The sequence below is a fragment of the Cyanistes caeruleus genome, chromosome 12 (assembly GCF_971803275.1).
Source record: "Cyanistes caeruleus chromosome 12, bCyaCae1.hap1.1, whole genome shotgun sequence".
Lineage (NCBI taxonomy): Eukaryota > Metazoa > Chordata > Aves > Passeriformes > Paridae > Cyanistes > Cyanistes caeruleus.
The window spans coordinates 16,519,739-16,545,524 of record NC_141712.1 but is presented as its reverse complement, the minus strand read 5'-3'; the positions used below and the strand labels follow the sequence as shown (position 1 = coordinate 16,545,524).

General features: G+C 41.8%; 1 long non-coding RNA gene across 1 annotated transcript; it reads left to right on the top strand.

The window, feature by feature from the left end:
• The first annotated feature begins 209 nt into the window (after positions 1-209).
• LOC147650884 (uncharacterized) lies at positions 210-10,522 on the top strand. Its single transcript, XR_015275332.1, has 3 exons — positions 210-425; positions 2,849-3,141; positions 4,226-10,522. It is a non-coding gene; the product is annotated as an uncharacterized LOC147650884 (long non-coding RNA).
• The last annotated feature ends 15,264 nt before the right edge of the window (positions 10,523-25,786 follow it).

Here is a 25,786-nt window from a genome sequence, read left to right as displayed (position 1 = left end):
CTTGTTTGTTTTCTTGGCAGAGGAGCGGAGCGTTTGGCACCCATCCTTGGAAGGTGGCCCAGCTGTACAAACGCCGGGGTTGGCCCTTTCCACGCTGTTGCTAAGCTGATGGCCCAATAGCCGGCGGGGCTCTCCGCACCCCACCCGTGCTCCGGCCGCATCCAGCCTCCAGCCCGCCGCTATTAAAAGCTCCTCTTCTCCCACTTGCTAATAATAATATAAAAAAAAAAGAAAAAAAAAGAAGAAGCCAAAAAAGTGTGGAGTTTGTGCAAGCACACCCTCCGCGGCTCTTGCCAGGAGCAGAGCGCAGGGGAGCCGGGGAGCACCAGCCCTAGCCCGGCTCCCGCTGGGGATGGATGGGGCTCAGCGCCGGGCTCCGGTCGGACTCGTTCTTCTCTCCCTCCCTCTGCTCCTACAGCCTCAAGGTATAGGGCAGAAACAAAGGGATTTTTCTCTCTTCCCCCCCCCCCCCCTCCTTTTTTTCCTTTTTTAATAACTTTATCAACTCAGAACCCCAGGATGATTTGTGTGTTTCATACTCTCTCTGTGCTTTTACTCTCGGTTAGAACTTGGATCCTTTCCATTTCTCAGTTAAAAACTCCTTTTTTTTTTTTTTTTTTTTTCTTTTTCATTCCCTTTTTCCCCCCCTCTCTCTTTCCCCCCAGTTGTTTGTGGTTTTGCTTGAAAGGGCATTGTTAACTCCTTCACCTCCAGGATGGAAAGGACTCTCTTGCCTGAGCTATTTCAGGTATTTCTGGAACACCAGAATAAAGTGCTGGGTTTCAAAAACACAGATTGAAAAAAGGAGAGCAGTGATGGAAAAGATTTACATTGAAACTGCTACTGTAGGATAACCCCAGCTAGAAAAGCAGATCCCCTGTTTTGGTTTACAGGAGCCCTCACCACTTTTTCAAGGCATGGGATGAGGCCATTCCAAGCTGATGCTCAAAAGCATAAACTCGAGGGGCAGAAGATGAGAGGTTTGGTAAAAGCATGGGAGGAGGTGACTGTCCTGGCTGCTCCACAATGCAGAGGGGAGCCAGGCCACCATGTGCTGCTGCCAGCCAGGGCTGACACCCCTCCCTGTCACAGTGTGTGCACAAAGCCTTGCTTTTGGGTTAAAAACTGGGAATTTTGTGCTTCTCTGCTGCCTAACTACAAAAAAGGCAAAAGTTGCACTTTTTCACCGGGGCTGTGTTCAATGCCATGCCACACTTGCCTGTGGCTGAACATGAAATCCTCAACACACCAGGGACACACATAAATCGTGGGAAAAGCTGGGCAAATTCTCGCTGGAAGTTGTAAAACGTAGAGGATTAATTTTCCCTGTTGTCCATAGGAGATGAGACACTGGGAAGTTTGCATCTGTCATTTAAACCATTTTTTTCCCCCCCTGCTCATGTACAGTTGCAGCTGCAGACTGTGGGTATGGTCTCTCTCCCGTGGGGAGGCTGGGCTGGGTGCGCATGTCTGCGCCTGCATTGCTCCAAGAGCTTTCCCAGCTGAAGGAAAAGCTGGAGCTTTGAGGGAATGCTAGAAACAGAGATGACTTCAATAGCTGGCAGCAGATAGGATAAGTTATCTTTTTCCTTTTAAAGGGAGAATGTTATGCAAGCAGGTTTTATTATAATTGTGGGTATTTATTATTTCTGTAGATTATAAAATAATCTTCTTGGAACGAATAGGAATGTAAATTTAGTATTTCATGCTAGTTTTGAGTTAAATAACAGGGCATTTCTTGTATACTTTCTCAAAGCACATGAAAAATCCCCTCTTATATTTGCACGCCTTGTGGTAATTAGCACATTTTTCCTTTTTGGACTTGAAAAAAACCTTTTTGTATTGGTTAAAACAAGTGCATATGTCTTTCAGCATCCTCCCCAGTATGATTGCTGTTCCTGAATGTTTCCATGCATGCTAGCATGTATGTTTGTTTTGCCTGTTAGTTCAGTTTTGTAGAACAAATGGAGAAAACGAAAATATAGATTTTTAACCGCAACAAGATTCCCTGCAGACAGGATTTTTTTGTACAGCTATAGAAATGCAACAGCTCAGAGGAAGAGCACAGCATGTAATTCTACATACATCACAGCCCCTTTTTATTACTCTTACCACAGCAGCTGAATGGAGAATTACAAAAACTATGTCCCTGATTCTGTAAAGATTTTAAAAAGAGGCTTAACTTTAGGCATACAGGTAACTTCAAAGGGAATTAAATGAAACTAGAAAATGTGAGTATTTCATGACAGATGAATGCATTAGAGAAAATGATCTATACAAAACTTCATCCAGAAGTTCTGAAATTACGTTAATTGACCTCGGTGAGCCAAACAAAAGCTCAGTCAAAATTATTTTCAGAATTTAAGCCCAACACTTTTTCAAAATAGAACCCAGTGTAATGGATATTCCTATGATTGCATATTCATTGGTTTACTATAGGCAAAGGGTGAAATCCCAGCACTGTGGAAGGGAGTGGGAGCATTGCCATTGATTTTACTGATGCCAGAATTTTGCCCAGGACACTAACACTTCCTCTGGCTCTGAGTCTTCTTCTATCAACTCTGACATCATTTTCTGCACCTCTGCTGTCACATTGCATGGGGTGCAAGAGCATTTTAAAATTACCAGTGGGCTTGAGCTGCAGAGCACGGCTCATCGATCAAACCTCTGAACCCATCTGAGAGAGTTTGATCAGGTGTTTGATTCCAGCCCTCTGCACAGGCACACCTCTTCCCACACTCACAATTTTGTTGGCACACCTGTTGTGACCCAGGTGGGAAATTTTGTGCATTTAGCAAATCCAGGTCTAATGGGGCAAACTAAGCATCAATTTTATTTCACCATGTAGGAGCAAGCTACGTCAAGTACTGCACATCACTTTATGATCATGCTAAAGCCACTGCGACAACAAGCCACCTCAGCAAGCTGTCATTTTAATGTTTTATCCATTTCCTTCTCGTGTGTGTTTGCTCCACATTTCACTGAAGCCTCATCTCCCCTGCCCACGGCTGCAGCAAAGCCCCGTCTCGAGCATGTCACATGGAATGAACCAGGAAAACTCTACGCAAAACCTTCTGGTCACTGGCTTCCAGAGGAAAATTCCCTCCTGGCCAGAAAGCGAGGAGGACAAGTGAGACAGTGGTAGGTGACACCTGCACAGGGCCAGGCTCGGCCTCCAGCAGCAGGAGTGTTATCCTGGCGGGTTTCTGAGGCCTCCAGCAGCAGGAGTGTTGTTATCCTGGTGGGTTTCTGAGGTCTCCTGCAGCAGCAGTGTTATCCTGGTGGGTTTCTGCGGGACAGGGATGTGATCCCCACGCGGTGGGAGCCCCTCTGTGCCTCACTGCCACAGCTCTGTGGGATGCCCCTGCCCATTTATCACTTCAAACCAAGCTGAACAGCTCCACTGTAATACTGCAGATTACAGGCCTTCTAGATCATCATTTTAAAGCACTTAAGCCCGTGCTGTCTTTTAGCTTTTTGTTCACCTAACTAAGTTAAGGTTCTGAAGACTTAATCTAGTTCCCATTAAGATGAAGAAAAGGATTCCTTCCTCTGTGAAGTGTTATACCCCAGGAACCCAAAAACTTTGGTGTCTGCCTTAGACATGTATATCTTACTGGCACTAGCTGCTCAACCTATAGTTTTTTCTTCATCAGTGTGGAAGTTTTATTCCTCTCCCCATTTTACAGGATGAAATCTCTTATCCAGTAAAGTATGTGAGCATGTGCCAGTTTCAACAGAGCTGGTGGAATCTTTCCAGGATAGACAGCATTTGCCAAAAGTGCAATTTGAAGTGGAAAACTAGTCACAAATTCTGGTTGAATGTAATGCAGAGTTTTGTCAGAAAGAAAATCAGGGGAAATGCTTTTCTCAGGGAAGTTTAAATGTTTCATTTCAGTATTTTCAAAATAAACAATATAATTTTCACCTTTCTTATACCTCTTAATTTTCAAAATTAACCATTTTACTTTATTATTATTTTGAAAATAATCTTGCCTTGAATGTTAGACTCCTCAGTAAGAGAATGAATTGTCACTGCTCAAGGTTTCATTTTGATGTTTTGAAATGGAAGGTTTGCTCAGCTAGAATATTTGTTGTTTAAGTTTTGGGTTAAAAGCAATATGAAAACTTCTGTTCTACATCAAGAAATGCAATCTGGGCTGACCCAAAATGAAACTTTGGGGGGGCTTTTATGTGTGTTCTACTGACACTTTGTGTGTTTCAGGTTGAACCTCACCTGAATCATTTTTCCAGTTTGCCGTTCAGCCACCAGAACACGTCCCTACAGCTCTGGCTCCAGCAGTTTAACAGCTCTATTGTTTTCACTTGACTCCTGTGAAACTACCTGTGCTGGGAGTCAGCCACGTGGCTTTGAGTCTCCCTGAATCCATGCCCAAACAAACTTTGGGGAGTCAAACCAGGTGATGGGCAGAGCCTGGCGGGGAGCCCCAGAATCCTGGCTGGCCCTTCAGTGCTGAGCTTGGGACCCTTCTCATCCTCCAGGTCTCCAGAGCTCCCTACAACACATCTGGCTGAAGAGGGAAGGATGGGGGCTGAAAGGGGAATTATTTTCTTTTGCAGCTTTCAGTGCTTATGACCCAAATTGGGGAAGTGTGTAAGCTGAAAGAAATGCCTGGGTGGATTTGAAACTGAGATCAGGGATACATTTTTCAGTGGTTCTTATATTAGTTTAAAATGTACTTTTCACTCTTATGAGCATAACTTCCTTTAAATAAATACACAGATAACTTCTCCTGGTTGCCAAGGGTTTTCCCATCCTCTTATAATAGCTCCTCATAATAATGCAAAATAAACGCTAAAACAAAAATGAGTTGAAATAATTTTGCAACGACGACTTAAACAATTAATCTGCTCAGGGAACAGCAGGAACAACAAAGATATAAATTTAAACATGTACCTCTAAATAGCATAATTACCTTTTAAGTTTCAAACTGTACACACGAAAAAGAAATCCAACCAGCCAAGAGAGAAGGAAACATGATCCAAAGGATGCTTGCTACACACCAAAATATTTTCCACCAAACTAAGTTTTATGAACTCCCCAATGCCAGGCGATATGTATCTGCAGCTCGCTCAAACTGCCTTAATTTGTTGCTCTGTGTGACAAGTTGTAGTCTGATCTAGCCTGACATGCCATGGTATGCACAGCACACATATATCATGATAAGACAGTTGAAAACCAAAGACAAACAGCCCCAAAGAGAGACTTAAATAGCATGATCCAGCAGCGGCCTGCATCCATCAGAGGGAGGGTATTTGAAATGGCACACCTTCCCCTAGCAAGTAAATAAATACTGATTGCACGCTATAGCTGGGAGTGAACGAGATAACACAGTGTTCCCACGGACAACTTTGTTTCTTCTCCTCCATGTGGATCAGTTACATTCTTTTTAACAACATCCTTTTTTATCAGTGTAGTGAAAAAACAGGGTGTCTTGGACTTGTAAACCCCACTGAAATGAGAAGATGGAATCTCTTGCTGCTCGGTGAGATCGAGACAAACCCAGCTGCTGCTGCTGCTGCTGTAACACGATGCTCCAGCAGTGAAGATCTTCTGTTCTTTATTACATTGGTAAAAGCACCAGGAATTCAACTGGCTTCCTTTCTGGCCAATTTCAGGTTCCTCTTTTAAGGACACAAAATATTTCTGGGCAATGACTGAAGTGGTTTCACTGTCCAGGATTCCTCTGGCGAAGGGGATGAGATCTTCAGTGTTTGAGGTTCTGAGAGAAGCTGCTGCCCAGCAGAAGCAATGTTAGTCTCATTCCCATTACTAAAAAGCTCAGTGGGAAACAGGTGACTTTTTCTCATTTAGTGAATGAAGGTGTTGGTAATTATGACAAAGGTCTCACTCTGAAGGGGTGGTTATAAAACACCATAACAAAAACCATGTTTGTTTTACTCCTCATGTCTCAGGTATCACATCTGAGGTGTTTCTGAGGCCCTGGGATGCAGAGGTTTGGGGCATTACACAGATCTGATTTTCATGCCTGGAAAACTGATACACACTAACAGAATGGTTTTTATCTCCTTTATTTGGGCCACAAAAGAATATAAAAACCCAGGCAAACATGGCAGCAATTCATAATGAATTTTTTAGTGTTATTTTTATAAAGAGTGATGCTTTGACCAAGTGAAAGCTGCCTTCACTTTGCTCCCTTTGAGTTCAGCATTGTGAGGGTCTAGTCGAGAAGCTGATACCTTTAGTTTAACTTAAAGTTTAAGTTAAAGTGCTCTTAAAGCAGTGTCTGTGGTGTTGTACTCCCTCACTTTGAGGAACTGGAATGAAGGACTGGGCATGTGCTGCATCTGCTTAGTGTTTCTACAGACTGTGCAGGATGATCACTCATCCAGAAAGAAACACTTTCCACTCTACATGGGCATCAGTGGAAATGCAGATAGTTTCAGAGCAGTTCTCTTTTTATCACAGAAAAGTGACATTCTCTATGGACCTGCTCCAAAGCCTGATCATGTCAATGAAAGGACTCCCCCTGAATTCAGTGTGACTTGGAGTGGTTCCTAAAAATGGGAACAAAGCAGCAAACTTCATAAACCTTCTGATGTGGTCCTTAAAGCGAGAATTCAGACCCCATGGGGAAAAGGTTTGTGATTAGAAAGACAATTTGGCTTCTTTTTCTTCCTGAGCTGAACCATTCAGGTCTCACTGAAGATTCATTCTTTTAGAAATATCATATGCCAGTCAGCACGAGGGATTGTCGGTCTGTTAAATGCTGCATTATGCCTTTTACTTTTCATTATGGTATGAGATTTGATTAAGGCAGTCAATGACCCTGTGCTTAGAAGCAGGAGGAAAAAAAAAGGGACAAAAAAGCTAATGGAGCCATAGAGCTAAAATATGTTGCTGAGAAGTGAAACAATTGAAGGTGTGGAGGAGAGAGGAATTATCACAGCACTGTTGGCACAGAAGTGGTGTTGGGAGGTTTTACCTGCCATAAAGCATATGCTGGCACTATTTCATCCTCCACCTTGGCTGTAATGCAGACCCTGCTTGTGTAGGAGACTTTCCCAGCATGAGAGCAGAGGGGCACACGGATGCCCACGCTCCAGAATCCCAGGCAATGCTCACGAGCAGCTGCTGCTCTCAGCAGCCCAGTGCCTGGTTATGGCTACACCCCTACACCTTTCCCAGGGAGGTTTTGAAGGTGCTTGAGAAATGAAACGAGTTGTCCCTTTATGTCCCTTTGTGCTCTTGACAGAAAACCACTTTTATTCCCTTTCCTCCTGTCCCTTTAGACCGCCTGCATGTTCCCCAAAACTTGGTGCTTCACTTGATGTGCCAGAGCCCGCTGGGAAGGAAGGACTGCTCCCTGCACAACTTTTTGTCACAGCTCTTTAAGCATTTTGACTTGAGGTAGCTTGGCTTTATCACTCCCTGGGTGCACTGTAGGTGCCTGTCTCCTGAGGCTCGTGACGTGAACCATCGTGTTGACGTGCGCAGCCTCTCCTCCAAGCTGCTCTGTATAAGTCATTCAACCTTTTAATTTGATTAGGAGGTTAATTTGCATGGTGCTGTGTGTATTCTTTTACTGGAATATATATACTATGAAATGTATGATGTAAGTTAATCCCAAGCTAAAGAGGCCAATAAAAGCCAGTTCCTTAAGGAGGAAGAAAAAAGAGCAGAGCTCAATGGAAGAAAAGCTTGGTCTCAGTCCAGAGTCCTGACTCATTGTTAGCCTCCAGAGCGTCCTGACTAGCATCAACGTGTCCTGGAAGCAATGTGATTTTCCTACTGTATTAATGAAAAAATAATAAAATCTAATGCTAAAACAATAGGACATACCAGAAAAATTTCCACTGAGGAATGGGGCTCTGTAATAAGCTCATGTCAGAATGATTTCCATCCTGTTTGTAGAATCTGAGCATATGGTGGAGTGACACGACTTTGTGCAGGCTGTGGAGAAGGGAGCAGCTGCTATAGGTGTGTAGACTGTTTCTTCTATATCAAGTGTTTCAGAAAGCTGGGAAACAGAATATGAAAGATATTTCTATTAATGGGAGCCACCCAGTCAAGAGAGAGCACTAGGAATGTGATATGTAGCTGCAGAGAAGCATTAAGGCCTCATGGAAATCTGAAAAATGCCTCAATGGCTTTCTAACCGTGTCTCTCCATAACTATAATCTCAAAAATATATTTAATTTGGAAGTGACGGTGTCCTGGAAGCTTGACTAGTGTGAGCTCACAGTTATCTTCTGCTTGATCCTGTGAAATAAATTATAAGCAGAAAATCCCAACTGCAGATAAATTCTTCTCCATCTGTTTTCCTATAAGAGAAAGAAATTTAGAACTGCTTTCATGCAACAATTGCACAAGCAAGTCATAAGCTTAGAGACAAAGAGAAGAAAGCTAGAATGCTTTCTGGTTTAATGCCAAAGATTTCTAAGATAAAAATTCTCTGAAAGTAACTGCAATAAACCAATGACTGCTGAGCTTAAACAAACCTCAAGTCAAGTTACATTCAATTTCACTTAAATATTCCTTAGGAGAAAAAGAAAACATAAATGCACAAACCAAAATTTTTATGTCTTAATTGTCATCTTTTTCCCACAATGCGTCCTAAACTGAAATGAGGTCATTTGGATTTTAGTAACCAGTCCAAGTACAGTGAAAAATATATTTCAAGGTAGAACAAGAGTTCACATCCCAAAAACAAAGGAGTTAGAAAAAATATGAAACTGCATGAGTCTGAATGCACTCAATGCCTAGGGAAGTATAGTTTTACCTGTGAGAAACAAAAAATAAAGTTGGTCTACATCCATTTCATAGACAGAAAATAAACCTAGCAAGGGCTGTGCAACATCCAAAGCCTGAGAAAATACTATTTAAACTTAGAGGAAAAGTTCCTAAATCAGAGTTGGTATTTTTCCCAAAGAAAATTTTGCTACATTTAAAAATAAAGCAGGTACAATCATGTGTGAAACACTAATATGTGGAGTAGAAGTGACAAAAGATGCTTATACAGTTATAATTACAGCTTGCAGGTCACTTAAATGACTTGCATGGACAGTCCATAAAGAGAATATGACCAGGCACTATGAATAAGAGCCTGAATATATAGAAAAGGTAGTCCAGAGTTTCAGGAGTACAAGTGAGCATGTACTGCAGACTTTGAGTATGAGTATCAGGAAGAGATCTAAAAATCAAAAAAAAAATTAAATGTTTGGTAGTTAGATCTGTCCCTTTTTAACCACAGCCTGCTTGTTTAGGACTTTGTAGGCAGTGAAGGTTTTTTTCCATTTTCATATTTGTTGTGGGTTTTTTCGAGTCTCAAATGTCTATCAAAAGTCCTCTGATCCCACTCAAAATCCAAACCCCCAAAATGCATAAAGGCAAATAATCTGAATGTCAAATGTAACCATGAGTAGTTACTCAATCCATCCAAACAAAAGCAGTCAAGCCACATCCTTCTCTGTCCTCCCTGGAGACTCACGTACATCTAATAATAACCCACCACGGGCACTCTGAGGAAAGGGAAGTGAGGAGGAACTGTGAGTTTTGACCCCATTCTAGAAAACAAATTGTCTCCAGGCATTTTGGTGAAAGTGCATCAGCTGGTGACACCCCAGTGTAAAAGTTTATGTGAATAATCTGAATTACACCCAGAGATCAGGTGGAGTATGCAGGGCCACTTGTGTATGAGCAGCTCAGAAGGCTCGAAAAAACCCTGCTCTGCAAACTCTGAAGTGTTCCTGCTGTCCTGTATGAGTATCTCCTGCAGGATTTCACATCAAGTTGGCATTGGAAAAGCCATGACAAAACAGGATGAGTTTTTCTCCTGATAAGGCAGTCCCAGAATGATTCATGGGCATTGGGTCTCTGCTGCCCTTGCCCACATTCTCCCCAGAAGCAAGGGATGGTAACAGCACCCATCTAATTCTCCTGCACAATAAATGTGTTTTGGAAGGATGTGACTGTTTTGGGGAAAACACTTGGTTTTCTTTGACAATCTTGCACCAAAGACACTGGCAAGATTAACTGGTGTGTAGCAGCCAGAGAGGGAGGAGCCGTGCACTGTCTGGGACTTAGTCTGGCAAACTTTGTGGAGCTGGTTAATGCCCATGAGCTGCCCAGGGCTGCTCTTATGTGTGAAGTTAAATATGTGCCTGTCTGAAGGGTGAGGGGCTTTATGTATTTATACCTTGTGTCCTTGAAAATCTGGCTTTCATGTGTAAGCACTTGGTTAATGTGGCTTGTTCCTCTGCATGCTTCCCCGAATGTGAGTTCATTATGAATCTACCTGAAATTGTCTTTTGCAAATGTGTTGGTTTCAGTTTGTAAGAAAGTTGTTCCTGTTTGTACTGCTGGGCATCTCTTTTGTTCATTTTCCTTTGTTGGAGGCTGACAGCACACTGGCTGCAGTTTTCATGTGATCATTCCTGAAATTGCTTCGTGCTTGGACAAATGTGTAGGTGTTCTGTGCAACTTCTTTAAATAGTGAGTGAAAACTGTACTTCAAGAATAAAAGAATGTGCCACAAGATTCTGCTTCTTTCTGCTACTTTTTTCTCTTATTCATCTAATGAGCTTATTTTTACTCCCTATCTTTCATCCCCACTCTGTATTAACAAGTTTTCCCTTGGTTTCATTGATTCTCCTTGCCCACAATGGCCTTTTTTTAATAATTTATTCAATATGTTTATTCTTCTGAAAGTACAGGCTGCCAAAAGAGGTTGTGGAATAGTCATCACTGGCTCACCTAGACACCCATCTATTAGGGATTATTTAAGGATAAGGAAATCAATCTTTTTGTGATTCATGGGGAGGAGGGAATGGATCAAATGATCTGGTAGAATAGTTCCCTCTAATTTAAATAATTCTGTTTTGGACTATGTTTCTTTTTATTGTTGGATTTGGGTTTTATTTTTGTTGTTGCTGGCTTTTTTTCCTTTTTCTTTTTTTTTTCTTTTTTTTTTTCTAAATTCTTTTTGATCTCAATTTCTTAATTTTTTTTTTTTCTTAAATAATGTTCTCTTGTGTTCATGTTCTTTGAAAGTATGGAGAATTTGCATGAACCAATTTTTATTAGTTCCCTTGAGAATGTTAAAAACTTCAATTAGGTCACAGTGAAGTCTCTTTTCCAGAGTGAAATTCCTTAATCTTCCTTAATAACTTAAATCTTTGAGAAGTGATGTTGTTCTGCAATGCATTTTCCTCAAAAGTAATTATATACCGGCTAAGTTGCTGCATAATAGTCAGTGCTGTGTTGTGCTCTGAGTATAATCAGTCCTTGGGTTTTGTAGAGCCTATTAGCCCTGATGGGCTGGAAACACATGACTGTCAGGACAGGGTTGCAGGCTGGGAGATAGGAATTTCCAGTATCCAAGAAACCAGCATTTTCTATTTGCACAGGAGCCTCTCTCAGTGTAAGCTGATATTCTGCCTGAATTTCTTAGTAGATCTGCTCAATTGTAATTTTGGGATTATTTTAACAACAGCAGGCAAGGAAATCCATGAGGCAAATGTGAGTTAACAGGCTGAGGAGTGATGCAAGTTCTGCCTTTTGCTTCATGCATGTATTATCATCTTTGCCCAGTGTTTGCTGTATATTCCAGTAGAATGCATCAAGCTGTTTAATACTGTAAGTAATCAAAAGCCAAAATCCCAGCATTGATCCCAGGGCAGTAGGAAGCCAGAATCTCTCAAGTTTGGGAGAGACTCCCCTTTGTGGCTGCCCTTGTGCTGTTTCTTCCTTCACTTATGTCAGCTTTGGGGTCATTGCATAACCACACCGAAACACTTCTACTTTCTGGAATTAAGGGAAAAGAGCCATCCAAATCCTCTTAAGAAGCTTTGAAAGAGCTGCTTACTTTCCTGTGTGCAGCAGTGAGCCCACCATCAGTGCATGGTGGGGAGCAGGAGCAGTTCTGCTTCATTTCCTTGGCCTCTGCTTTCTGACCAGGAGCTCAGTGTGCTCCAGTGACGGCCTCCAAAGGGGTAAAAAGAGACTCATTGGGCTAAAAACATAAAAATAAAGTAATGCCAAAATGAGTTGTTTCTAAAAGAGCTTTGGTGTAATATCAAGAACAATTTTATCTCACCCAAAAGTATATAATAAAAATTATGGAGGGCTCCATGGTCTATATGGATTCAGTCTCCTTCCAGCTGTGTTGTAAGAATTAGGGTAATCTGCTTGGAAATCTGCAAAAACATGAGGATTGAAGATGTCAGTAAGAGGGGAAAGGTGCAGGGATCAGTAAATTACCAAGTTTTCCCTTGTTTGTCTCCTACAGACAAATTCCTATTTCTGGTCTATGTGATCTTAAAAAGCATGAGACTGAGGAAAATCTCGTGGCCCAGACACTCTCCAACCTGAAAGGCTGCCATCAAATAGCTTCTCATTTCTTAATCCTCTAGTTTTATGAGTTCATTTCTTCCCTGGGTATCTTCAAAATGTTTGCTCATTTTATGGACAACAAGATGCAGATGTTTTGCAATTAAGAGCATAAACATTCTGCTTGAGCAACAAGGGTTTGTAGCAGCTCTTCCTCTCAGCTTGGTTGATGCTATTCACAGGCACAAGGTGCTCCATGCTGAAGTTGCCATCTTGATCAGCCTTTTTCTCATTTCACATACAGTAGATAAAGGTGGTTTTTTCTTGAAAAACATGAGATGTTTGGTTAGTTTCCTTAACCACTTCCAACTGATGAAAAAATCAGAGGGTTTTCATAAAGCAGCACCACCTGATTCCTGCAGCCACAGTTTTGCTGGTGTAACTTCTTTCTCTGCTCTGCATTCTCCTGATGCTTTTTGCCACCTCTGGAACATTGTCTCTGTTAATAAAGTTGTTCATGAAGTCATGATGAGAAGCCCTGCTCTTCCAGTCCTACTTTTTTTTTTTTTTTCTGGAGTAAAGACTCTTTAATCATTCTGTAATAATTACAGCAATGTTTTCCCTCGGCCCTATAGGCATTATTTTGAGGGCAGGCACTGGTGTGGCAGTGACTTTATGGATATGTATGATTTTGGCAAGGAGAAGAGGTTCAAACATTTCTCCTCTCCCTCTGCTGTATCTCCCATAAATCTCCTTACGCCTCATTTCTGCCTTGCAGTGTGTGGTCGCATTTCTCCACGTTCAGTTACAGCAGCCTGGATGTGGCATAATCAGAGCTGTTCCTGCTCCACTCAGCACAGCAGCCCTGTTTTGGACACAGAAGTGGCACCCCTTATCTTTCTGTCCCACTTGCTCCCCTGAGAAGGAAAAGACACTGAAGACAGGATGGGATCAGAGGTGTCTCAAATTCTATGTCCCATTTCTACAGCATGTCACCCTCTAATGCCACTGGAGTGGGACTCTTCTGGGGATTCAAACCTTCTCCTGCACCAGCAGCTGCCTGTCCAAGTGTTTCTAGGGTCACCCTCTGATGAAACACATACTTATGGATCAAATTCAGAGGTCATGCAAGGAATGGTTCCAGGACAGCATCTTCAGACTTTGTTTTGTATCATACCAGGCTTCAAGTATTATATAGTCTTGCTATGCCAGGATATTTTTACTGTCCTAGAGACTGGAAACAAAAAAATATTTTGTCTCTTGGCTGGAGGATTTGTCCATATTTGTTCCAGCTTAATTTAACTCTAGTTGAATTCAGTACATCCAGTTTTAGGCTTAGCTTAACTTTGGGACATACACTTATTCTGCTATAACTGTTTACTTCAGATATTGTGCTTTAGCAAAACATTCCCTGCTTGTAATAACTGAATAGCTGCTTTATTACAACACCCACAGAAAGGCACTACGGGAAAAAGAGGTCAGATTCACAGGGAAATTTTTATTATTATTTTTGGTTTTTAACCTGGCAAAAATGTGAATTTTAAATGTTTACACTATAATCTTTGTTAAAGTCAACCATTACAGAGCTCGAAGCAAGAACAGAAGTCCCATGGCGCTCAAATTAATATTATATGGAAATGCAAACTACTTAAGAGGCCTGTTGCACAACAGTGTGTTCTAGTCCTTAGCTGGAGTCTTGAGGGTCAAGTCTCTGTCACTGTTAATTGTGTTATTTATATAGGTATGGACACAAATAAATGTTCATATATGGCATGTGTGCACACACACGTGCGCTGTGGCCATTGCTAGACCCCAGTGCTGCAGATTTCAGTGGAAAGATCATAAGCTCTGTGCTTGCAAAGGGGAAGGAGCGTGCTGGGGAGTGCAGCATCACCACACTTGAGGTTTCTGCTGGTTGCAAGGCATTTTGGTTTCTGTCTTATTGCTGAAAGAGAAATAAAGTGGGAGAAGGAAGAGGCAACATGCTAGGAAAAGATCATTCCCATGGAGGTATTGTGATTGCTGACTTTTGAGTTTCAAAACTATGATCCTTGCATGGAGCTCTTTCAGCAGAGAACAGAAATTCACAAAATAATGGCATGTTCTGCCTTTGGCAGGAATAGTTGTTCACCGTTGCAACAAAGAAGGGATACATGTGTTGGTATACAGACCTGCTTTCTTCCAGAAATGCCATCCCTGGGCACTGCCTGCCTGTGCTCTCCTGAGCTGAGACCACTTCCATTCCAGCACCCCCCACACAAAGATTTCAAACATAGCTGGTGATGAGCTGCTGAGATACAGTGGGTTCTCCAGCCTAACAGAAACTGACTGCAACGGGTGATGTGGAAAAAATGAAACTGTGTCAGGAACAAGTTTATCCTTGTTGTTTAAGAGGTAGAAAACTTCTGTCTTTTAGTTCCCTTGATATCTAGGTGGTGGCGCACAGAATAAAAATGCTGAACTAGGATTCACAGTTTTCACGGGAGGTAGCTTTGACACCTCGATGGCAATACAAGCTTTGATTTGGAGAGGGAGGAAGTCTACAAATACTTGAGGTGTCAGCTGCCCCTCATGAAGACTTGTCTGAGCCCGGCTATGGTTTGTGAGTGACTCCTGTGTGCCTGTCCTCTGGAAGGACTGATGTGTAGTTATCCTTTATGCAAACCTTCTATCAGCAGCTTTGGTACCTCCTGATCTGATACTGAACGATTGTGGCTAAGCTGTGGAACAACGTGGTGGAGCTTGTTTATTGTAATATTTGGGAAAGAAAAAGATGGGTCTTCATCATATCCCAGTGCTCCTGACTATGTGTGACAAACTGGAGCTGTTTAATCCAAACCATTAAAGACCTCATAACACTTCTTACAGCCAGACAGTACCATGATTCTTATTTTGCAACATTTTTACGATTACAATGTTATGGGGCGCAAGCTGATTACCCAGACCGGGTTTGTCGAGTGGATGTTTGCGGTGGACAATGGTATCAGCCCCTGAGCTCCTGCAGGGCTGAGCCTTCCAGTGCCTCCCAGCAAAGAATGCTCAGCTGAACTCCCAGTGACCCGGTTGTCTGTGCTAATCACTTGCTGATTACTGGCTAATCACTGCCTTGTTTAGAGCAGCCAAGCCAAAACCACTCTTTGCTTTGCTGCTCTTGGGAAGGGGGATGGATGCGTTTTTGGGTCATCCCCAGCAGGACTGCAGCACAGGTGGGCGATGAGTCGCAGGTTTGTCCCTGCAGCCGTGGGCAGCTTGGGAGCTTGGGCTGGGTGCAGGATTCCCCAGCTCCTTTGTAACCCCATGCAATGAGGAAAGCTCCAGTAGGGTTATCCAGTAGGGTTATCCAGTAGGGTTATTCAGTAGGGTTATCCAGTAGGGTTATCCAGTAGGGTTATTCAGTAGGGTTATTTGGTGGGGTTATCCAGTAGGGTTATTCAGTAGGGTTATCCAGTAGGGTTATTCAGTAGGGCTATCCCCTCACAGCTGCTGGGAGTGAGAGCACAGAAGCGCCCGCTGGGGTTGACAGAATTGATTTCATCTTCTAATCACCTCAATAGAATGGACCCACTCCAAAGATGTGGTCTTGGTTCACGCTTGTCATGGAGTTCAACTCAACATGGACAAAAAGGGCAAGGAGAGGGGGAAGGAACCCCCACCTGTATTTCTGCAAGTGTGTCACTTCGTCAATGCTCAAAGCAAATAGCACTGCTGAGGTGTGAAGCTTGTTACCAGATTTTTTGTGCAGGCAAGCGAAGGAAATTACAAACCTTCCCGTGATCTCTGCCCCGAGAAAAGAATCCTGTTTAGCAGCATGCTGCATAATTCAGCAAGCAAAATGTGGCTTTAAAAACCAATATTGTCTTTTTCCTTGGCCAGAAGGGCGCAGGCAATGGCTTGGCCTTTTTGCCAGCATGTTTATTAAAGGGTTAATCAGCTATATAAAGGTTAAATTTCACCCTGGGGATTTTTAGTATGGGCTTTCTGGCCAAACTTATCTTGCTGTCAAACAGATACTTGAAGTTTTAAAACAGGAAATAGGGGTTTTTTGTGGTTTACAACTTATGATGAGGGACACACTCATGACATGAGCTATCCTGATCTTGCTGATCTAAAAAGCACTGCAGTGACAGCAAGAACCAATCAATTCTTGCAAACCTACTAATTCTGACTTCTGAGGTCTTAAAACTTGCTTTTGCTGAGGATACATTGTGATCTAATGGATATTTTTAAAGAGTGTGAAGTGTGTTTTTCTTTTTTTTCTTTTTTCCCCCTTAATTTGTTACTTTGCGAATGCAGCCACAAGAATAAAAGAATAAATACACTCAAAAGCAGAGTGTTGTGTTCCACAACAGCCCAGGCTAGTTAATCTGTGTTATACACACCTTGACATTTAACTTCTTTAAGTCTATTTGGAAAGGCACCTGATTGCATGTGAAAATTATTTTAATACACCACATTGCTAAAAACGCTGTACCTTCTGATCTTACCAGCACTTTCTGTTCATTTGAGGTGCCAGACAGGAATGACAAGACAAGAAATGAGGCTTATTAACAGAGATATTGTGCATGAATAAAGTGATCAACCATCAGTTTGTTCTCCCTCACCAGTTATCAAGAAAGTGAGATGGTTTTTCTGGGTGTGTATCAGAGGAAATGTAATTGCTGATGGTTTGAAATGCATTTAATTCTGGTTGAAAACACCATGGTGCCCAAGTAAGATCTCTAAACCATGGATTTCCATGGACCATAAGGAAGTGAAAAGTGGGGATGATCCCAAAAATCTGCAGACTTCCAAGCTGGCCAACATTCTCATGGATGTGTCAGCCCTAAACTTGGATACATGTCCATCCACACATATCATAAACAGAGAGTATAGAATAGCAGGGCTAAACTTTGTTTGAGAAACTTGCTATGAGAAATATGCCAGGACTTCACAATAAAAATCAAAATGTATTGAAATTTATGGGGCTTAAAATTTCCTCACAAATTTTAAAGTAGGCTTGCAATTGCTTTTTTGTCTGACCCTGCTCACCTTTACCAGTGAGAAGGAGCCAATTTATGAAGGAAGTTGGCTTTTCCTAAAGGCAGATTTGAAATTTCATGCATGATGTTAGAATTTCCTAGCATTTCTCTATGCCAAGAAGAAGTCTTTCCACTCAGTTTCCCAGAAAAAAACACAACATTCAAGGTACATAGTTTTCAAAACGTTGAGATAATTCAGCTACAAATATTTGCAATATCCAGCCCTGGTTGTTAAAGCAAACATTGCTCAGGAAATGGATGTCTTTGCCAGGGACTAGGAAACCAGGATATCTAAGTCCCTCATTTTTCTCTCTGACCATCTCAAGGAAATCCCTGCACCACTCTCTTATTGAGTTTCTGAAGTGGGCAATTAAAAGTTGCTTTTTGTTATTTTTATCTTTATGATGTATTGCATACAATAGGCCCAAATACCACTATATTTTATGTTTATTTTCATGCTATTCCAGATATATCCAGAAGTTATACTGAACAAAAACTGGACTTGAATGCACAATGTTTTTTTCTAAAATCTGATCATGTGTGGGTTTTGCTCCTTGTCCTTTCCAGAAAGCTTTGATGGACTACTTGCAGTCTGATTTTAATCCTTTTTTATTGATAAATGAACATCCTTCCTCCTTTGGTGTTAGAAACACTTCTTCTCCTCGGTCCTGGGAATTCATCTGTTCGTTTCATCTCAAAACTCTCACAATGTGGAGCAGATTGTTTGATAGTGCAGGGTGACACACGTGCTTTTTTAAACAACTCTTGTCTTTATTCTTCTGGCAGCAAACGCCACTGCTGTCAAATAAAGTAAAATTGACTCCCACAGGAAAGCTTAAGGAGTCAGATATGCCATCACAAATTCTGGCATAGACTGCTTGGAAACCCTTTTCTTCTTGTTTGGCAGGACATGTGCTCAGTCCCTGAACACACTGCTCAGGAGCTGTTACAAAATGCAGAAGACAATAAATACTAAGCAAGTTAAAATTTTATGTGCTTTGAGAGATAGGGGTCTGAATGTCTAAGACACGAGAGCTCAATTGACAAGAACAAGAGATCTCACACCACTCTTGTAAATGAAAAGCTCTTAGGCAGGCAGTACCTTCCCCAATGTCATGTTTTTCTTAGAACTGGGGCATACATTACACACAAATTTGAGATTATCTCCAACAATTATCTAAAATTAACTGTGGTTTTCTGATGAAAAACACTCAGAGGAGGATCTGATAAGGAGTGGGCTTATTTATAATGATTGCTACGAGACAGAAAGGTTTGCTACCCTGAGCGAAACCAAAACGCACCATGTGTCAGAGGATGAAAGAACATTGGCTTCCTTTCCTTTGCTTATTAGCAGCAGCACTGGGATTTTATCACATCTATCAGTGGTTAACTGAAAAGGGCCAACATGAAGAAGAGGTACTCCCATTTCTGTTTCTTTCTGTGTGGTGCCAGCTGCTCTCTGAACCCCTCCGCTCCCACGGAACATTTACACACCATGGCTGTCACACAGGGCAGGTCAGAACTTCCCTGGCAGGTTTTTAACCTGTACACCTCAGAAAGGGGCACCAGCTTGGACAACCAAAGCAAGTTGCTGTCTGTTTGGTCCTGCACTAGGGCAAGCCCCACATGCACTTCAAGACTTGGTAGAATGGGGCTGCTCCAGCTGCACCTCGAGGGATCTGCCAGGAGCATCTTAAACAGCCACCATCACCTCTGCTCACTGCCACGGCAGAGCTTGGCTGCTAGAAACATCAGCTCCTGAAGAGCCATGGGGCCAAGTCCTTCTGTAGCACCACATTTATTTAGGTATGACTTGGCCAAGGGAGCCATGCTCATGTTTGATTCAAAGGACTCCAAAGTAAGAGTGGAGTCCAGCTGGATGGGGTGGTATTTATTCCTGATTATGAAAGGCTGGAACAATCCCAGTGTAGGAGGCTCAGAGGGAGATGGAACAGCACAGGCACTCTCCAGATCAGCCCCTCTGAATCTTTCCAGCATGGAATGGCAGAGGAGAAGCAAGCAGTGGTGTTACATGGAGTGTGTTTTGTGTTTCACTTAGTCCAGGCACTGGGTGAGAACAAGTCACTGCATTTAGGGACTCCTCAGGCTATACAGAACACAAATTACAGGGATGGTTTTGTCAGCAGACAGTATCAGTGGAGAGGCTCCTTTTCCCAGGCCACAACATGTTACAGGTCACAGAATGAGTCTCCAAAGAGATGCTGTGGTTTCTATCTTGGCTTTATGCACATCTTGGACTGCACAGAGCTGAGTTCAGGGACCTGATTCACACACGAGAGAGTTACAGTGAGCAACATTTGAAAGCTCTGATTTCTAAAACCATCTGAAATTTGGCAATTTCACTTTGTGGGTAATGTCTACATGAACATGTGTAAATTCTTTTCTTCTTTTATATGAACACAAAGAAAGTAAGACTCACAAAACTCATGTCACCTAAAATTCACATGCTGAACAAATTCACATGCTGATTAAACAAAAAAATACAGCCATTCCACTTCTCCAAGAGGCTGATGGATCTTGACAAACCTTTCAATGAACCCATTGTGGCTTGTCATTTGTAAGAGCCACAGAAACCAGGTGGATTTTGTTGTAAGAAATTTTCCATAGTTCTGCTTATCAGTCATGTGAGCATGGGCAATTATTTTCACGTCATGTTTGCTAGTACTGATTTACTTTGAATTTGACTGGTCTTAAAAAAAGAAAATCTTTAATCTAAACCAAACAACCCTTAATGCAACCAAATGTTTGGATGAAGAAAGGGCAAATGTCTGTGTGTTTGTGGAAGCAGCACCAATAAAAATAACACAGGCACCATCTGAGATTGTAATGTCACCAGAAAATACAGAATAACTAAAGGGGCCAGTTGTAACTTTGCAAGGCTGAAAGAAGTTCCACTGTCTCTTCAGGATAACAGCTTTAACTGGAGAAGAGGTTTACAAACTTTAGAAGCAGACTCTCCAAAATGTTTGGAAATCTGACTGCTTCTTTTGTTTGTCTTCCATTTTTAGAAAGAACAACTTTTTAGAAATTTCTGCATGAGAAATGTTTTCTCAGCTGCTAAAGCTAATTAGGAGACACAAGGATCAGTTTTGTTATATTTTCTTCTGAAAAGAGGTGAAGTTATTTCATGCAATTTTTTACCCAACTCTGCTGTGTGATGGGCTGCATACAGAGCAGTTTATTTATACCACTTTATCTCACACCTGTTTGGATACTGGCTGTTTTATGGTATTTAAACATACTATTTCTTGCCAATTGCTTTATCTCCACAGTTCCTGCTTTTGCTGCAAATGTTTCTTATTAACTCTAGAAGAAACATCAATTGCTCCCTGCGCATTATTAGTGAGGACAAAAATAACACAATTGTTAGTTACTTCCAACATGTTATCACTGCAGACCTATAAAGCAGACATTCTTTCAAAATACTGTAGGGGCTCTTTTAGTCCATTGAAAATAAATAATACATGCTTTAAGGACTTGTTATTTCAGTGGAATTTTGTTTTTAAATGGAAAAAAAAAAAAATAAAAATCTAAAATTCACTAAGTTCCACTGCTGTTCAGTGTGCTTTCTGAGGTATTTTGTTGAGCACACCTCTCTAGCTGCAAACCTAGAACACAATGTCAGGCAGAGCCCCACAATGGGGGCACACAAGATTATTCATGCAGAAAATGCGTAATCCCTCAGGGATGCCTTCCTCTGGCTTGGGTATTTCTCCCTCTAGCCTCACTTTGTGGGTCAGTGATTTTCAGCCCTGCAAGGAGGAAGGAGGTGGGGGCCAGCCCTCTGCAGATGCTGTTTGGGGCTCTCAGGAGCACTCAAGGGCTTCCACTGCCCTGAGCCCCTCTGGGAGGGCCCTGCAATGTCCAACCTGCAGATGTGCTGCGTGGCACCAAGTCACACCTGGCAGGGATTGCTGCTGTGAGTCCACGTGGGTGCTTGTGCTTCTCATACCTTCACCCTGCCCCAGCATGAGCTGAGCAAGCCAGGGCAATGGTGCTGTGTGTGTCCACACCTGTCCTTTGGGCAGGGTGTCCTGGCATCCCCATTCCCAGGACAGAGGCTGCTTCCAGCTCGTACCAACAGCCTGGCTGGAGCTGAACCTTCAACCTCTATTAATTGGCCATAACCCCACATTGTATTGTGGTATTGATGTCTAGATAGAGATCAGACGAGGGGAAAAGAAGTGCTGAAGTCGGTGTGCCTGGCTGCAGAGGTCTGGATCTTTACCTCAGCATTTGCAAAGCCTGATTTCAATGCAGTTGTCAGGCAAATATGCCCCGATTGCAGCTGGGACACAACAGGACTGCCTGGAGAGAGGAGTTAACTTTCAAAGCAAACTGCTGTAGCCAGGATGCCTCACTTCAGGACTGCTTTCTGAAGTAGATTCTTTCATCCACAGCCAGAGCACACACCACCCTCCATCCTTGGGTGGTGTTTTTACTGGAGGCACTGCTGGATTTGAACTTCATTTTATCCTGCCTTATTGCTACTGTTTAAAAACCTGTCCAACTTGAAGACACGTGTCAATGCTGTGTTTAGGGCTCCAGCTTATCATCTCTTGTTTCTTTATAACCAAAATAGCACCATTTAAAATAACCTAAATACCTGGTAATGAAGACAGCCCTACGTGAGCTCTTCACAATGAAACTTCCCTTACCAACCTGGGATTGCAGAATTTCCAAAGGACAGAATTTCTAACCTGAACTTACCTTCAGTGATCCTCAAAGGCTGCAGTTTAGTTCTGAAACCACAAACTTAATAGGATTGTTTGTTGGTTGGATATTTTTGTCATTTCCTTTAGGCTTTGCTGTATCAACATGAAACTCAAAAAGCCCAATTTGCATTTACACTCAGGTGCATTTGCACTCCCCTTTGTTAAAACAAACAAACAAACAAGCAAACCAGTTTTTCAAAGCTCATTCCCTACAAGCCTAATGAGAGGTTTCTTCCACTGAAACATCTGGTTTTAGTCATTGCTGGTTGCAGTGTACTGACAATTCCTCTGTTCTCAAAATGCAGGGAAAGCAGTGTTAATCCTGGGCCTGGGGAGCTAGCACAAGCCCAGCCAAAATAGCTCTTGTGACTATAATCATTCATTGCTCTTAGATATTTTATGGTGCATCAGAAAATGGATTCTATTTATATGAGCATTTCTTAAACTAACAGTGAGGCTTTTGTGCAAGTGGGAAGTAGGCTCCAAACCTGTGCACATTAAACAGAGATGTGTGACTGATGAATCACACAAAAGCTAACAGTGCCTGATTTCATTAGCTTTATTAATTTCTGAAACACAAGCTGTTTAATAGAGGCCTCATCTTCAAGGAAAAGTTTTTAAAGATTTACAGAGGAGAAAATAAAAGTTAACTCGGTTTGGATGCGAGATGTGCCAAGCTACCTGCAAAACACAGTACAGCAGAGTGTCTGCTCAAAGATGCTGTAAAAAGGTTCTCTGGTAAGACTAGACCTGTAAATCACACTTCAGCTATGAACATTTTCCAAGTAGTTTCCAACAATATATCACACTTCTCGACACTTTAAGACTGTCTGACAGGAGACCATGTATACTGGTAGCAAGTTAAATAGATATGGGCCGGTGACACAGACCCATCATCTTTCCATGGTTCAAATTTAAATCTGTTTTCTCACACTTTCATGGTGTTTTGATATATTTTTCTTCCTTGAATTTGTTACCATTAGGCAAGAATGACATAAGCTAGATTTTGAAATCTGAACTTGGTGGGGTTTTTTGGTTCTAAGTCGCTTCCAAGCCCAGAGGACCATTTATGTATGTCATAAATATAATCTCATGAAAACAGGGATTCTTAGAAGATTTTGGCCAAGAGAAAATAAAGATTGAGATTTCTCTGTGGTTGAGCACAGCCCTTGTCTTAATTTCTCAACTCAAAACCCAGACAAGCCCTAGATTGAATGCACTTCCAGGCATGAACATTTTCTCACCATTCCATATTTTATCCTGTATGGTTTTTTTTGGACATTGGTTAAAATCAGTCTGGTTTCTTTGGTATGGACAATCCTATCTTATTCTGAGATATGCACTCAGCTGTTCACCTCTGGTTTAAAAATGTTGCTCAACCCACCAAACAACAGATACTTGGGGAAGAATTCTCAGCATAGGAGAGCTTGTATATTCTTTACTATCACAGTGAAGATTTAAGTCCCACCTCAGTGTCTTCATAATTTTACATGGTTGCTACAATTATTTATCTATAGTCAGAACTATAGCTCTTGTTTTATTGCTTAATGCTTAAAATTCCTTAACAAGTGTCAAAGCAGAAATGAATTATGTTTTATCTATTTCAGAGCTTGTAATTAAATTGCTTTTTCTTGCACTAAGACAAAACCAAAGGAAAAAAGCCAAGCTCCTACCAGAAATGCTCACCAATTGCACATTTCCATCAGCACACTGCAGAAAGCAAGAGCAGTTAATACAAACCTGGGTGTAATTATTTACTGAGCAGTTTGCAGAGCACCCGTGCCCACTCTGTTTGTAAACTGGCCAACGTTGTGACTCACAGAGGAGACACATGTAAAATGCTGGATATCTGTCGTACAGAAACCTCACTGTAAATAAATAAGACTATGTGGGATGTCTCCCACAGTTTACACCACATCACAGCCCCTCTTACACAAGAGATCTGTAGGCACAGCAGAGATACCAGCGTGCCCATCTGCACCTCCATCATCCCTTTATCACCGGGCTGGTTACAGCTCTCTTTGTAGACAACAAAGCCAACATGAAATTGTCTGTTCAGCTCCAGCACTGAGCAGACACAAACCATGTATAAAGCACCTCCTCTTCAGCAGGGCAGACAAAGCTCAGCTCTCCTGGCACCTCTGGCAGGTTTATTGCATTGTGTGCTGTGCTCAGGGGCAACAGGAAATTCCTGCAGCACTGCTTTCAGAGAGCTCTTTGGAGAGCAGATGGACACCGGAGTGCCCTGGCTTGTGAAGGAGGTGAACACTGTACACATCTGTAGCTCAAGAGGCAATGCCAACCAGCTGCTGGTGCTGGGGCCCCAAAGCTGAGTGCGTGGAGGACTCCCACTCACAGCAACAAAGAGGCCTGGGAACATCCCAGCTAAAGGCACAGCTCTTGTGCTGGGCTAATGCTGCTCAGAGATGAAGAGCTGGAGGTGTTCAATTCAACAACCAAAATTCATTTGGAAGGGGTAAAAGGGCGTGGTTGAAAAGCCCCTAAAACGAGCAGTATGACTTGCCATGGGCCGTTGCCTTGTGGGGCTGGCTCACACCGGTGAGAATTGGCCCCCTCCCTTCCAGACCCCTTTGGCTCACACTTTGTGTCTAATGTTTCAAAACTTTCACATATTTTTAGAGTGTGTTCTCAACTTTGGGAGGTGAATTGCTGGGAATTTGTTTCTAATATAGGTAATTTAAACCAACTATACAAATATGTGACCTTTGAAAACTGGTGGATTTTGACATATTTCAGATCGATGATAAGATTGTGCCTAAAATAAAAAGGCAAAACAAAAAAACAAAACCAGAAAGCTAACAAAATATCTCCTTCTGTTTCTGTTTATAAACTGAAATTATGATGCAAAAATCCCCAAACTTGTCTTGTTGCATCCTTTGTTGAAGTACCAATGTTGGTCAGTGAAGGAAGATGACTTGAAATAAATTTGTGACCCATCTTGTTTCTGAAGGGGGAAATCCCTTGGGAATATTATTTTTCTAGAAGCCTGCTGCAGATAATAGATGTGCTTTATCTCTTTAATGATGGCTGTTGTGAAGCCCATAGAAGAGCAATTGCAAGCTACGCTGCAGCTTCAAAAAGTTGTACTTTAACACATCAATTACTATTAATGAAACACTTGGAAAAAGATTTACAAAACCAGGCCATCTCTTTAATTATTAGCTATGCATTTTTTCATTCAGTAATTTTCTCCCTGACCTCACTGATATTTGGGGAAATCAATTAATTATGTTGAAATCTGTGGAGCTCTATTGGTTCATATAAAACTGCAAGGAAAAGTTTTTTCAGAAAAAAAATTAAAAGCGCCACATTAAAATATATTTTAAAAGCACACCAGGAGAACTTCATCTCCATTAAAGTCTACTTTTTGGTCCTCTATGATTTTCAAGTCTTTAGCATGAACCAGATTCTGAAGTAAGATTAGAGCAGCGCATCAGTTTCCAATTGATTGCCTTACAGATGTTTAAAAGGAAGTATGTTATCAATAGAGATTATTATCTCTATCAAAATATTCAGTGAATGCTAATGTTATTCTTTTCTCATTTAAATATAAAGATCAAGCCAAGACCCTGCTAGCTTGAAGTAAAAAAAAAACACTATCAGTTGAGCAAACTGTTCCATGAATATTTTTAATAGATTTTTTTTTTTTTTAATGTGGAATTCAGATGTGATTTCATGTCCTGTTCTCAGATCAATAC